The 15358-nt window shown below is 35.8% G+C and overlaps 1 pseudogene; it reads left to right on the top strand.

Annotated features, from left to right (window-relative positions):
* The first annotated feature begins 281 nt into the window (after nucleotides 1–281).
* The window catches only part of LOC109163517, a 28832-nt pseudogene continuing 13755 nt past the window's right edge, over nucleotides 282–15358 (top strand).

Here is a 15358-nt window from a genome sequence, read left to right as displayed (position 1 = left end):
GCAATGGTTGCAACATAGCATCCTTCAAAAGAGCTAACTCTTCCCCTAGTTTCTTTTTTATTCCATCCTTCAGATGTAGCAATTGCTTTGTTTCTTCAAGTATAATCCCTTGCCACTTAATCTCAAGGTCACTAAGCTCATTGGATAGGTATGGTGGGTTTTCTTGAAGTAGTTCGTTCCTTTGAGTGGGTGTTTGAGGTGGGTAAAAATGTTGGGTTTCATTTGGATATGTAGATTATAAATTTTCATAGTGGTATGGTGGTGTGGATAGTGAGATGTAAATGGTGGATATGGTAAGTGATAATGTGGGTAGTAATGTGGATGGGGTGGGTGATAGTGGGGTGGAAAATGTGGTGGATAATGATATGTAGAAGGGGTGTAATGGGTGTGTTGACCACAAGTGCAAGGTGAAGGGTAGTTCATTGACATTTCTTTCCCAGATGGGCATTCATAAGGATATGAATCCTTATGCATTGGTGAGCTCATTTGCTATGTTGTTGAAGAATTTCCTGCACAAAAGCTTCACCAAACAAGTGTATTTTTGCAACTAGAAGTAGTTGCAAGGTGAAACAACAAGTAGAGATAGTATATACAGTGAAAGTAACCCTGTTCTTCAGTGTCATTTTGTACACACTGCAGTTTCAGTTCAACACAACTACAGTTTCATTTCGATATAACTATAGTTTCATTCAATATTTATAAACTCAAATATGTGAAAATGTTATTTAATTTTATTTTATATACACTATAGTTTCATTAAAACACAACTACATGATCATTTTGATATAATTACAGCTTCATTGTACAATATACACTCAAATATGTGAAATGTTATTCAGTTTCATTTTATATACATTGTAGTTTCATTTCACTATAACTACAGTATCATTTTGATATAACTGCAATGTCGGTTTAGATATACTGTAGTGGTCAGTTGGTGTTTAATACACCAAACAAGCGGACTCCGTTAACTATAACGGCAGGCCGTTTCTTTACTTAAAGAAACGGCGCCGTTTTTGACCGCGGTGCACATGCACCGCGGTCTATGATATAACGACTGCTGGCAGAATACACCTAGCTGCTTGATTTATTATCGCGTTGGCCACACGGCAGTCACATGTTTCCAGCAGTATTTCGATGCATCGACATTACGATCTCATTTAATAGTTTAGAATGGCTCCGATGATGCGTTGTTTGATTCTTTTCATGAGCTCCCAAACACTACAGCGACTACTCATGCCACCCTGGATATTTTGGCCCTTTCATCGTCTGATGAATATCTTGGCAATGACACTTTATGTGTTTGCAATGGTGCAGGTTTGCCTATCTCAAGTATTGGTCGTGCTTAATTTGCTACCCCCTCTAGGTCGTTCCGCATGTGTGATATGTTGCATGTTCTTGGTTTGTCTACCTCTTTATTATTTTTTCAGCTATTTGCTTCTGAAAATCGTGTCTTTTTTTTTTTTGACCCTTCTTTCTTTGTGTTGAAGGATCTCAAAACAATGGAGGTTCTACTTAAGGGTCCTAGTTAGAGTGGTCTAGACTTGTTGCCGGCGTCTTGTGCGGCTCCTACTTCTATTTTCTCTACTCGTGCTTCACCTTTAGTTTGGCACAAACGTTTTGGTCATCGCATCAAAGTTCTTAAAGATAAACTATCTTGTTAGTTTATCTTGTCGTGATCACTTGTTGTCTTTGTGCGGTATGTGTCAATTAAGGAAATCTTCCCATTTTTCTTTATCTATGGTCGAGTCTTCTAGTTCACATATTTTAAACTTGGCGTATATGGATATTTGGGGTGTTGCCCCTCATTTGTCTTCTAACGATTTTATTTCTTTCGTGCATTTTGTGGATAATTTTTTGTATTATACTTGTTTTTATCTCTTGCGCTTAAAATCAATTTGTATGTTGTATTTGACCATTTTCGAGTGATGGTTGAATGCTCATTCTCTTGTAAAATTATATTTGTTCAGTCTGACCTTGGGGCAGTATAAAAAGTTAAACGTTATCCGTGTTCGATTGGGTATTAGTCATCGTCAGTCCTGTGCCTATACTCTTGAGCAGAATGGGCGTATTGAGAGTCATCATAGGCATATTGTTGAGACAAGGCTGACTCTTATGACATAGGCCTCAGTTTCCCCACTGTTTTGGGACTATGTTTTTAAAACTACTATGTATCTAATTAATAAAATTCATTTGCCCACATTGGCAAATTCTAGTCCACACCATGTTTTACATCATTGTTCTCCTTCATACTCATTTCTCCTTGTGTTCGGGTGTCTATGTTATCCATTTCCTATCCCTATAACCATCACAAAATGGATTATCAATTTACTGTGTATCTTCCTATGTTATCCTACATTATTTCAGGAGTATAGATGCATAGACCTTAACACTATCATGATCTATGTCTGCAGGCATGTTCACTTTGACGTGTATGTTTTTCCATTTGCTAGACAGGATTCCTTGCGTTTGCTTGTGTCCCATAGGTCCTCATCTAGCCTGTGTGTGGCCGCTACATTGGATCAGTCTGCTCAACGGGTCTTTTCTCAATCCTCTACTACAACAGTCTTTGCACTTTTTTTTTTCGGCGACCAGCTCGTTAGGAATTGGCAAAACATGTGTCGAAAGATCGTTAGCATCCAATGGTGTTGTGACATATGATGCGGTCTGCTGGGTCAAGTACTACCTTTGTCTCTCTTGCTACTTATTCACGTGATGATGCTATGATGTGTTACTTTCAGGATGTCTAGTTTCTTGAGTGTCGTGCGGCTATGGACCTAGAGTTTAATGCTCTCCTACTCAACAATACGAGGTGGTTTGTGCCATATCATCTAGGTATGAATGTTGTTGGATGTAAGTGAGTGTTTTGAATTGATAGGAAGGCCAATGGTTCGATTTAGCACCACAAAGCTAAGTTGGTGGCGAAGGGGTTCAACTACGTAGTTGGTCAAGATTTCTCCGATACTTTTAGTCTAGTGGTCAAGTCGACCACTATATATCAGGTGGCTATTGGGGTTAATTTTCTCGTCTAGCTAAGTGGTTCAAAAGGTGGATGTCCAGAATGCTTTTTTGAATGATAATCTCTCTGAGATTGCATACATGTTTCAGCGTCCTAGTAGATGATGCATGTCCTAGTTCATGTGTGTCTTCTACAGTGCACTTTGTATGGTTCGATGTAAGTTCTCAAGACCTAGTTCACCAAGCTGCATGACTATTTTATGTCTATTGGCTTCCGTCACTCCAAAATGGATGTCTCTCTAATTATTTTTGCATATGGTGCCTTGCAGGTGTATCCTTTGGTATATGTGGATGATATTCTTGTCATGGGCAATGACCATTCTCTAGTTGATACACTCATAGTGTAGTTGTTTGCAGCATTCAAGATACGGGATCTGGGTGCTCCGAATTTCTTTCTTGGCATTGAGACTATGGTAACTGATGATGTTTTACTTATGTCCCAGTGGTTTCCGCTCCACAACTGATTTTACTTCCAGCTCAATACAGGAGTTTGGCTGGTGCTTTGCAGTAACTGATAGTGACTCAACCAGATCTTTCCTTTATAGTGAATCGATTGTGTTAACATTTGCATTCCCCCATTGTGACGCCCCAAAATATTTTCCTCCATAATAACTCGTATTTAATCTAATTCCAAAAAAAATTATTTACATAATTTTACTCCAACGATGGTTTTACCAAATGAATAAAATATTTTATTTTAACCTCTCTATCAAAAAATGATTTAATATAAAGTATTTATATATTTATTTAAGGGACTTAATACCGTTGATTTTGCCACGTTTAGTCTCAAACATTCAAATTGACCATTTGTGGTCCTTCGACTTTCAAATTTAACCATTCGTGGTCCAAGTTAACCACCCATGGTCCTTCAAGTTTCAAAATTTAACAAGTTGTGATCCTCTTGAAAGGACCATGGTTGGTTAAAGTTTAATAGTTGAAGGACCATGGGTGGTTAACTTGGACCATGAATGGTTAAATTTGAAAGTCGAAGGACCACATATGGTCAATTTGAAAGCTTAGGACTAAATGTGGCAAAACCACTATACTCGGAGGACCTCAGATAGTATTAACTCTTATTTAAGGTTTTCAAAGCCCTATTTTAATGATATATTTATTTATCAAAATCTTGACCCAAAAGTCCATCTGAGACGATCCTGAGAAACTGATAAACTAGTTCTAACTCAAAACTTGATTTCAAAACAAGCCCAACCTATTTCCAAAATTTTATATCATATTTTTATCCAAACCTGATTCAACTTTTGACCCAAATTTATAACCCAAGATTTTAATCCTTGAAATTCCCCTCCTACCCCTCCTAGCCGTTCATTTCAGCATCAAATCCCCTAGAAGCATATTAGAGTTACATTTTTGTATGCCCGAGTTTGTATTTTATGGGAAATGAGGAAAATGGGTGAAATTTACTAAGTTTTGAGTTGGCAAGTGGGGGCGAGCATATTGTGACATTTTGCAGGGATTTAGGGCGTAGACAAGTGAAGGAAAGGAGAAGAGAGCATGGAGCACTCGAAGGGGATATCCACGAGCACCACTCCACGTGCGTGTGCATCTCGTGGGTTCAAAATAGAAAGGTCAACGAGACCGATCCAAGTTCGTGGGTGTCTCCTAGGCAAGAAGCAGGAAGTCTCGGTGAAGCGGCCAGCACATAAGTTCCCAAACCACGAGCCCGATCCACGTTCGTGGGCGGCTTGTGGATTGGGAAGAATTCAGGGCGCGAAAAGAGGATTTTAAAAGGGGAAACTTCCATCATCAAAAGGGAGATCCGATACTTAGGTTTTGTTTTTACATCTGAAATTGTAGAGAGCTCTTGAAGAACCCTAGAGAGAGAAAGTGAGGAATTGCAATTAATTGAGAAAGGATTCTACATTTGAAGATTGGATCTGGCATCTAGTTTGCTATTGGTATTTATTTCTATATTTGCATTTCAATTCTTGCTTTACATTTACTTCATTTGCTCTTTTCTATTTGAATTCCACTAGAGATAGATTTGTATCTTCCATGATTATGAGTGGCTAAGCTCTCTAGATTGGATTGGAATTCCTAATGTTATTGCATTCTAGCTCTTAAGTATCTTTTATAGAAGAGATTGGTGTATGATTGGAATTGCTTCGTTGTGTACATAATTTTTATTGATCTTATCTTATTGATGGCCACAATAGGGTAGGAGTGTAAGATTGAGAGGTTGACAAGAGATTGTAATCTCTCAATAGTCTTGTTTGTGCATAATCCCCGTCCTACGATCCGAGAGGGGCAGGCCGGGAAGGAGTGGTTGACCAAGTGTTCGACAAAATGCCTTAGTCGGCTTAGGACCTAAAGAGTCTAAGTCCTACATCTTAGTGACGGTGCCTTTATACTCCCTTAGTAGCCGCTCATGTACCACATCAATTCATCCGTTAGAAAGTGAATGCAATGCCTAGGAATAACAATCCAATCCTCTATTCCTCATTGTTACTTCCTGTTTAAACTCGTATACATGCACTCTTGAATCAACAAACTAATGTTTCCGCGCCTAGTTAGTAATTGCCATTGTATTGCTTACACACTCTCTCTAATCTCTCCAATTTGTCATCGATGAGAGAACGATATAAATCCGGGGATCGAAGTGATCCCGCAAATCTATTTGACGTCGTGGTTAGTGTGGTTGTTGTTGCTTGTGTTGTTTGGTTAGAGTCTTAGAAGATGGTGAAGGAGAAGGTCTAGCTTGAGGATAGAGATGGAATGACTCTTGAGGTTGAAAAGCTTGAGGTATAACCCATGGAAAAGCCCAAAACTTATTATTTTTGCGCTAAAATCTGATATAGTTGCTTATGTGTTTATATCTTTATATTTGGCATCTAGAAATGATTCAATGTTTGTTGTTTGATGTCTATGATGCTCTTTTGTTGTTGCTTGAGGTTATATTGAAGTTGTGAAGTGTTTGGAAAATGTTTTGTGATTTGAGAATGCGAAGTGGTCCGTCGATAATTTTGCAAAGAAGCGTAGAGGCATTCTGCCTCGTCAAGCTGTTTTAACGTGCAGGACTAAGCCGTAGGACTACGGAGTCCTGCCGGCTAGTCCTTTACGAAGGAACATGTGCCGTGACTGCCGAAGGACGTAGCGGCAGGACTGCCCAGTCCTGCCGCATAATCATGCGCGGTCATAGACTTCTACGCGGGGTCCTTTTTGGCTCTACTATTGAGGTTCTGTTATAATCTAAGACTCATGGGCTCGTGTAGCTTGTGAGGTTCAGGAACTTGTTTTTGGGTATGTTTAAATGTCAATGTTTGTATAAAATTTATTTTCAAAATAAAGCATGATCTACTATTTTACTAAGTGTGACTTAGGTGTAACTTGTTATGGAAGTTGAGCATGTTTATGACCCCTTGGGTTTGATTTAATAATGACAAAGGTTCGTATAATTGCATGATTGAGATTACTTGTTTTGCAATGATGAATGAACTAGTATGAATATATGATTCTATATGCTTGAGTTTATACCCCTCTATCATCCATAGTCAAACATATGATTTATATACTTGAACTGTTTATCTAATTTTCAAAGGTCGATACTTATGCATTATGACTCTTTTGAAATCTATATATATATATATATATATATATATATATATATATATATATATATATATCATATTTGAAAAACATATGAGATATGTATGGCCCTATTTTGGAAAAGAATGTTTTTCAAAAGTGCATCGCACCATTATCTTTTATATGTGAGGAAAATCTATAATTTTGGAGGACCCGATTGGACTACAGTCCCTTCAGTGGAAATGATGAAAAGATATGATGATGAGAAGGTCCGGTAGAAAAATCCTGGACAAATATGAGATTGAAATAGCTTGGTCGAAAAATCCTAGGCTACTAGCCTGGGCATTACTCGCTGGGCTTGGAATCCCATTTAGGGGTGTGCACACTTAAGGTACCACACTTGCTTCCAAATATGAGATTAGTGGGAGAGCGGAGATTAGGCCAATAGAGAGTTGTTGAGCCTGGATGGGTTCTTTCACATTTGGTGAAGTTTCTAAGTCCCCACTGTTATGATGAGAACAGACGGGAATGATGATAACAGACGTGAATGATTGAGAATGACATGAGACGGCCTCCAGTATTATTATAAAACTTTATTTTTTTGAGGGTGAGAGTATTGAAATAAATGATATACATATCTATTTCATAAACCTCTTACTTTGATGCTTACATTTTCATATGAATACAAATGGAGTGCGGTGACTATTTAATCATTCAAATTTACTTATCATGGTGGTATATGTTCGCATTATATTTATCTCTTCCACTTATGCTATTTAGTATGAACTTCCCATATTTTCTCATTCTCACTTAATTGTATCTATACATATTTATTTACTTAGTGAGTATTTGATAATTGTATAAGCATGGGTGTGAGTTGTGTCTATATATGTTATATATACTTATATATATATATATGTATATATGTGGGCTTATCTATATCTATATTCTATTGATGATTAGAGTTACCTCTATATGATCCTATGTGTTATATGTTGATGTCAAACAAACTATTTTCCAAATCAATATATCTATACTTATGTTATAGGGTTGTGCGGTTTATGCTTAGCATTATATGCTAACGGGTTGTTTTCCTTGTTTTCTTAATAACCCCTTTTAGGTTTGGAGTGATGTTTGTTGAGAGTGCGCCTTGAACAGCTAGATAGATAGTATCTTTTATTTCTAGTTCCTTGTAAGTAGTCCTTTTCATTGCCATGCTTCCGATGTCAAGTATTTTGGATATTTGTGGGTTTAGTCTTGATGTAGCTTAGACTACTTATCTGTTTTGCTGGTGCTAGGACACCTGGGTCTTTGAACCCTTATTTTGTTGGATGTTGAGTATTGACTCTAGTAAGTTTAGCCCCTTGTAGTCATCCTAGTGTGGGTGGTTGCGACAGTAACATTCCCCTTTGATGTTTAGAGATTGGATGTGATTATATTAATCCAACATTTATGTCATAATTCATATCCTTAAATGTATGATTTATACTAGGCTCGTAAGTACGAAATTAGGGGTTTTACACCCATGGTGGATAACTAGGCTCAACTCAAGTGGGTTATGCGTTATGTTAAATGGACTATGGATTATGGCTTACAGTTGCGCAAGAGTGCCTTTCCCGAGTTGCATGCATATTCAAACTCTGACTGGGCTGGTTGTCCAAAGGATCATAACTCTCGAGTGGTTTTGCAGTGTTTTTGGGTATGAATCTGGTTTCCTAGGTCTGCAAGAAGCACCGCACCATTGCTAAGTTTTCCATTGAGGTTAAGTATAAGGCATTAACTAATTTCTCTACAAAAGTGACTTGGGTTGTGTCCTTGTTGGGTGAGTTATGCTTCTTTCCACTACCTACTCCAAAGTTGTGGTGTGATAATCTGGATGCGACATCCATGAGCACCAATCCTGTGTCTCATGGCTAGACTAAAAATGTTGAGATTGACGAGCCCTTCGTGACTGACAATTAAAGTTGGTTTTGGTGAGCTTCTTGTTAACATCATTTCAACCAAAGATCAGCTTGCTAATATCTTCACAAAATCGTTGCCAGCTCTAAGGTTTGCGTTTCTTTGAGACAAGCTTCAGGTTAGGACGGCCCTATATAGGCCCTGTTTGGTAAAAAAAAATTGGCCTATAGGCCAATTTTGGCTTATTTGACCACTATTAATTGTTTGATTTAGTTAAAATATCAATATAAGTGTTTGGTTAATTAGCTTTGTGCAACTCCAAAATGCTAAAATTCAAAAATCTACTCTAAACAACTTTTTCAATTAGCTTTTTCAAAAAAGAAATTATACCAAACAGCTATCAGCTAACAGCTAATTTACCAAACACTTTTCTACAACAACTAATGTTATCAACTAGTTATACCCTCTAATTAACGCAATCAGCTAACAGCTAACAGCTATTTACCAAACAGGGCCATAGTCCTAGGTGTAGTGTGAGTTATTAATAGTTATCTAATGTATATATTTCTCTTGTGTAATATGTTGATTGAGCAATATATATAGAATCTTGTTCTCATCCTAGTTGGGTTAATGACTGAAATGGGTAAAAAGAGTCATTATTGCATGGACCATGGTACGATATCCAGTGTGAGGATACCCTCTCACACACACTCCATTCCATCACCAGGCCACTTTTACACAATTTTCAAAGGTTATTAAAATTTAGAAGGTATTTTCCTGGAAGGATGTTGTAATGTATATATTCATCAACATGCGTTTCTCTTGGAAAATACAGTCAGAGATATCTTTGGTCGGGGAACCTCTCTTTTTTTTTTTTTTTTTTTTTTGATTTTGTCAAACGCAAGTATGGCTTAAATTTTTTATATATGTACGAGTAAAATACGATAAACGAGAAATGTAAGTACAACTTGCTTTTCTCACATTTTATGCGGAAAAAAATGATTTTTAGAAATTTGAAAAAGTCTTTTGGGACTTGGATTTTTTTATCACACACAAGTTAAAAGAGGTTTTCGTAAGTTTGTCCAATATTTTAAAAAGTGTTCATTTTTGTCCACCGTCCAAATTTTTTCCCCATTTCAATCGTTAATAACCGGGGACTGGTTTAAGCTCTGTATTCTTGAGGGCCATATGTAGACATCAATGCAGACTGCTCAGATTGATCAAGGAATAATATCAAAGTATGCTCCAAAACCATAGGAGAGAAAGTGAAATCCCCGCAGCAAGGAAAATCTTTGTGTGAATTTTTGGGAAAACAATATTATCCAATAGATTATCTGTTGCGCCCCTCTCATTGTCGCTGGTGAGACACAATCTCATGGGCCATGTCATTGTTTTCAAATTTCATTCGTATGACCAACTGAGCTACCCATGCGGATGCAATATTATCATCAATCGTTATATCCTACACCACGGTGCACATAGCACTGTGCGCCGCGCGCCTCCCAAAACGACGTCGTTTTGGGGTCGTGTTGGGAGGCGCGGTAGGAAGTTGCTGAGATTATGTGTATTCGTTCACAACGTTTTGTGTATTCGTTCACAACGTTGTGTGTATTGGTTCATACAGTTATGTGTATTTTTTATACAATTATGTACATTATTTTTATACAATTATGTACATCCGAATCAAAAAATTTGTGTGTATTATGTTAAGAGTTGATGTGTATTATGTTAAAAGTTTATGTTTATTATGTATTATGTTAGATTATGTGTATTATCTTTTAAAAAGAGTATGTATATTTTGTTATAACATTATGTGTATTCATGTATAACATTATGTGTATTCAAGTATAACATTATGTACATTCTTGAACAGCGGGTTTTTTTTTTAAAGAAAAGCCTACTGCCATTCACTGAGGCGGGAAATTTCAAAAAAAAAAATAATTAAAACGACGTCGTTTTGCATCTGGGCGCATAGTGCAATGTACGCCGTGGTGTAGGATATAAATTGCCTATTATCATATTTAATCCAGTCTAGTAATATAATGTTCACATTTATTTATTTACAACAAAAAAAATTATTCAAATCAGAATTACTGAATGTAAATTTGAAAAAACATATTAGTCATCAAGAAATAATTAATCTCATTTAATGGCCACTGTTACAGTCACTACTAACAAGCACAAACACATATCCCATCACTGCACTTATTTGTGCCGGGTGAGCATTTACAAAGTTTGTCACAATCCGCATCCGTGTCGCAATTTCCAGTAGAGTTGACAAAATCACCCCCACCATTTGAAATAGACTTTCCCATAACATTCACCACCGGTGAACCTGCAATATAATTTCATACAGAATTAGTAAACAAGAATCACATTGTTTTTTATTTCTACTTTTTTATTAGAATTATGGTGTTAATAATTTCTTATTGTTAGATCGAGATCGAGGGAGGACGAGATAAAATCATACCTAATAGAATGACCATCAAGAAGGCAAGCATGAAAACCATTTTGCTCGAAGCCATCTTTCACAGTGTGTTTCAAATTTCAATATGAGTTTTGAGTTGTTACGTTGCATTTGAAGTCTGATTCTTTGTATATATATGAATTCTGTTGAGGTTATTTATGGTTATTTTATTAAAGATATTGTAACCGCGATGTAAATCTATCCCAATTAAAGAAATCAACCTTTTTTTTTTTTTTTTGAAAATAATTAAAGAAATCAACCTAATATCCAAAATTGCAAAATAATTAATCATCATATTTATTGTTTTACTACACAAAGGAAAATAATTTATGGTTATTTTTTAAAAGATATTGTAACCAATGTATAAATCTAAATTAAAGAAGTCAACCTAAATATCCAAAATAGGAAAATACTTAGGCTCTGTTTAGTAAAATAGTTGTCAATTTGGCATATCAATCGTTATACCCTGTACCACGGTGCGCATAGCAATATGCGTCCCGCGCCTCCCAAAACGACATCGTTTTGGTAAGTTATGTAGGGAGTTGACATGATTATGTGTATTTGTTTATACAATTATGTGTATTTGTTTATACAATTATGTGTATTTTTTTATACAGTTATGTGTATTTGTTTATACAGTTATGTACATTTATGTATACAATTATGTGTATTCAAGTATAAATTTATGTACATTTTTTGTTGGAAAAGATAGCTTAAAATGGCATAAATGGCATGTTTAAGTGGCTACTTTGTGGTACAATTATCAGTGGGGTCCACTTCCGATTTGGGTCGGGTCAAAGTGGATTCGGATTCTTCGTAGTGAGATGAAGAGATCGATATATTTTACGCTCAAAACGGATAATGGGTGAATGAGATATTGATTCTCAAAGTAGACCCATTGAGTTGAAAAAATGAAGGGAAAAAGTGAGCTTTGTTCCACATTGGTTTAGAATGAGGATTTTCCCCCCTTATATACAAGAGCTCTTTTAAAGCTTGTAGAATTGTATAGCATAGAGGTTCTCTCGCGCGGGGGGAGGGGGGGTACAAATCAAATTCCAACGGAGATTAAAAAAGGCTTGATTCAAGCTCGAGCTCGTGTGCGCCGGCACCTGCGGGCCCGAAAGTTCGGCCTTTTCGTGGCTAAACTGAAGCTCCTTCTGTGACCGTTGGGGTTTTAATTCAGCTGTTACAGAGTTAATTCTTTGGAATTAATTCCAATTTTAATTTTGAATTAAAACTACTCAAGGTAGTGGTTGCTATTACAGGAGTTATGAGTTGTGGGGGTGCCTTTTAATGCCAAAATAAAAGCTATCTAACTCCTTGATACCTATATAAGAGAGGGTAGTGAGAAGCAGTTTTACACACAGAAAGAACAACAAGCACACTACACGAAACTTTGTTTTCCAGCTTCAAAATTCTGCTTCTACTCCTTCTCTTTAGCCTACTGTGTTCATAGCCGTGTCTTGCTCGCCGGATTCCTTGTTTGAGTGCTCAAACATTGAATCACTAGCAAGTTTTATCCTGGGAAGCCTAGGCCACAACGCTCCTAGCATCTTTGGGAGGTGGCAAATAAGGTTTTAAGGAAAGAGTGCTCACTTGACTCTTGCAAAAATCCAATATCAAACACTAGCCAATTTCTTCATCTTATCTTCCATTCTTTCCAGAAAATAATAATCATATTTTATTTGATTATTATTTGTTTTTCCTACCAACGAATCCAACATTTTTGAACATGAGATTTTTTTTAAAGAAAATTAACCGCCAACACTAGGTAGCGAAATTTAAAAAAAAAAATAAAATAAAAAAAAATAAAAAATCTGAAACGACGTCGTTTTGCATCAGGGTGCACAATGCAATGCGCGCCCTGGTGCACGATATAAATTGCCTTGGCATATAGGTCAATTTTGGCTTATTTAACTACTATTAATTAGTTGTTTGACTTGGTTTAAAAATTAATTTAAATGTTTGGTTAATTAGTTTTTTGTACTCTAAAATGCTAAAATTCAAAAAGCTAATCAAAGGAAATTTTTCAATTAACTTTTTGAAAAAAGAAATTGTATCAAACAGCTATCAGCTAATAGCTAATTTACCAAACATCAGCTAATGTTATCAACTAGTTATACCTTCACCTTTTTACAATCAACTAATGTTATCAACTAGTTATGCACTCTAATTAACACAATCAACTAACAACTAATAACTAACAATCATTTATCAAATAGGGCCTTAATTTATTATAAATAATAATAAATGTTGACATTATGATTGATATTGTAACGGACATAACGGACATGTATTGCACTGGAATGTGGCTTAATGAAATTCTGATTACCTATGGTATTGTTAATTCTCTTTCTTTATCTTTACATTATAGATATTCAATCCATCAATAGTGATGCTGTGCAACCGAATGTACCATGCGCATGGTGCATACGGTTCAAAACGACGTCGTTTTGATTAAAAACGCGCGTCCCACTTAAAAAAAAAAAATCAGGTTCGACTCTCAGTAATAGCATTATTGTGGATATATAGTTATGAAATTGTGGATATATAGTTATGAAATTGTGGTTATATAGTTATGAAATTATGGATATTTAGTTCATTCATTGTGGATATTTAGTTCAATCATATATTGTTGATATTTAGTTCATTCATTGTGGATTTTTACTTCATTCATTCATTCATTGTGGATTTTTACTTCATTCATTCATTCATTGTGGATTTTTACTTCATTCATTCACTGTAGATATATAGTTATGAAATTATGGATATATAGTTATGAAATTATGGATATTTAGTTCATTCATTGTGGATATTTAGTTCAATCATATATTGTGGATATTTAGTTCATTCATTGTGGATTTTTACTTCATTCATTCATTCATTGTGGATTTTTACTTCATTCGTTCATTCATTGTGGATTTTTACTTCATTCATTCACTGTGGATATATAGTTATGAAATTGTGGATATATAGTTATGAAATTGTGGATATATAGTTATGAATTTCTGGATATATAAAAATGTTATTGCCGGGAATCGAACCTGATTTCTTCTTTAAGTGGGACGCGCGTTTTTTTAACCAAAACGGCGCCGTTTTGCAACCGTATGCACCTTGCAAGGTGCATTCGGTTGCACAGCATAATTTGCGTCAATCCATTGCACCGGGGAGAACGTTGAAGAGCCATAGTGAGTCACAACACATTATCACTACAATCAGTGAACGCCTCTATACAATATTATACATGTTATTAAAATCCCTACACATGTATTTGATAACCTCTATGAACATTCATATTTTTTTTGAATTGTCTACATAACGTAGAATTTTTTTTATTCGTATATCATAATATATTTTTTTTATCAGCATATCAGTACAATTTACGTATATATATTTTTTTAAATACACATATTTTCAAAAAAAATTCCAAAACAATTTTTTTTTTCAAAATACAGATCAGAATTTTTTTTAAAAAAAATACCTTAGGGATTTCTTATTGTTGTCAAAAAAAAATGTCTCCTAAATCCCTCCCCTATTTTTTTTTTTTTTTTTTAGTTATCGCCGGTTGCCGGACATCTTCTGGAACGGTGGTAGTTGGCACTTGGACGCTGTGGCCATCGCGTCGGAGGGAGGACGGAGACGTCGCTGCTTCTGCGAAGAGGATGCCCAGTGGCCAGCGATTGGGCGCGGCAGCGACCGGCGGATCGTAGCTGTGAAGACGGCTGCCCAGAAGATGGATCATTGCGGTAGACTGCATTTTTGTTGAAGAAGATTTCGTTGAGGGTGCGTCTTTTCTTTAGTTAAAAGCCTGAAGCATTCTTCATAATCTATATATATATATATATATATATATATATATATATATATATATATATATATATATATATATATATATATATATATATATATATATATATATATATATACTTGCACTTGGGTGCGAACGGCTCGCCCAGGCGCGAAATAGGAATGGATTCTGTTCATCCACGTGTCCAGATCTAATGGATGAGAAACACTGATTTTTTAAAAAATCGCGGTGGCATTTTCGTAAATAATTGAACATCGAAGTTCAAGTAAAATGTATTACAAGTGCATGTAAAATGTATTATAGGTGCAAGTAAAAATTTACACTGAGCATCAATACTTAGTTGCACTTATAGTTCTAAGTAGTTGCACCTATAGTTCTAAGTAGTTGCACATATAGGTATAAGTAGTTGCATCTAGGTGTATGAATGTTTGCGAGTGGTTTTCAGGAGTATTACTACCCGCTGAACTCAGATCAATGAATGTTAACAAGGCAAAATTACATGCACTCATAGGTGAAAGTAATTGCACCTATAGTTATAAGTAGTTGCACCTATAGTTATAAATAGTTGCACATATAGTTATAAGCACACCCAGGTGCATGAATGGTTGCGGAAAGTGAATGCT

This window comes from Ipomoea nil, unplaced genomic scaffold, assembly GCF_001879475.1.
Source record: "Ipomoea nil cultivar Tokyo-kokei standard unplaced genomic scaffold, Asagao_1.1 scaffold3030, whole genome shotgun sequence".
Taxonomy (NCBI): Eukaryota; Viridiplantae; Streptophyta; class Magnoliopsida; order Solanales; family Convolvulaceae; genus Ipomoea; species Ipomoea nil.
Note: the sequence above shows the minus strand (reverse complement) of the source record. Positions and strands in the feature narration are given on the sequence as shown.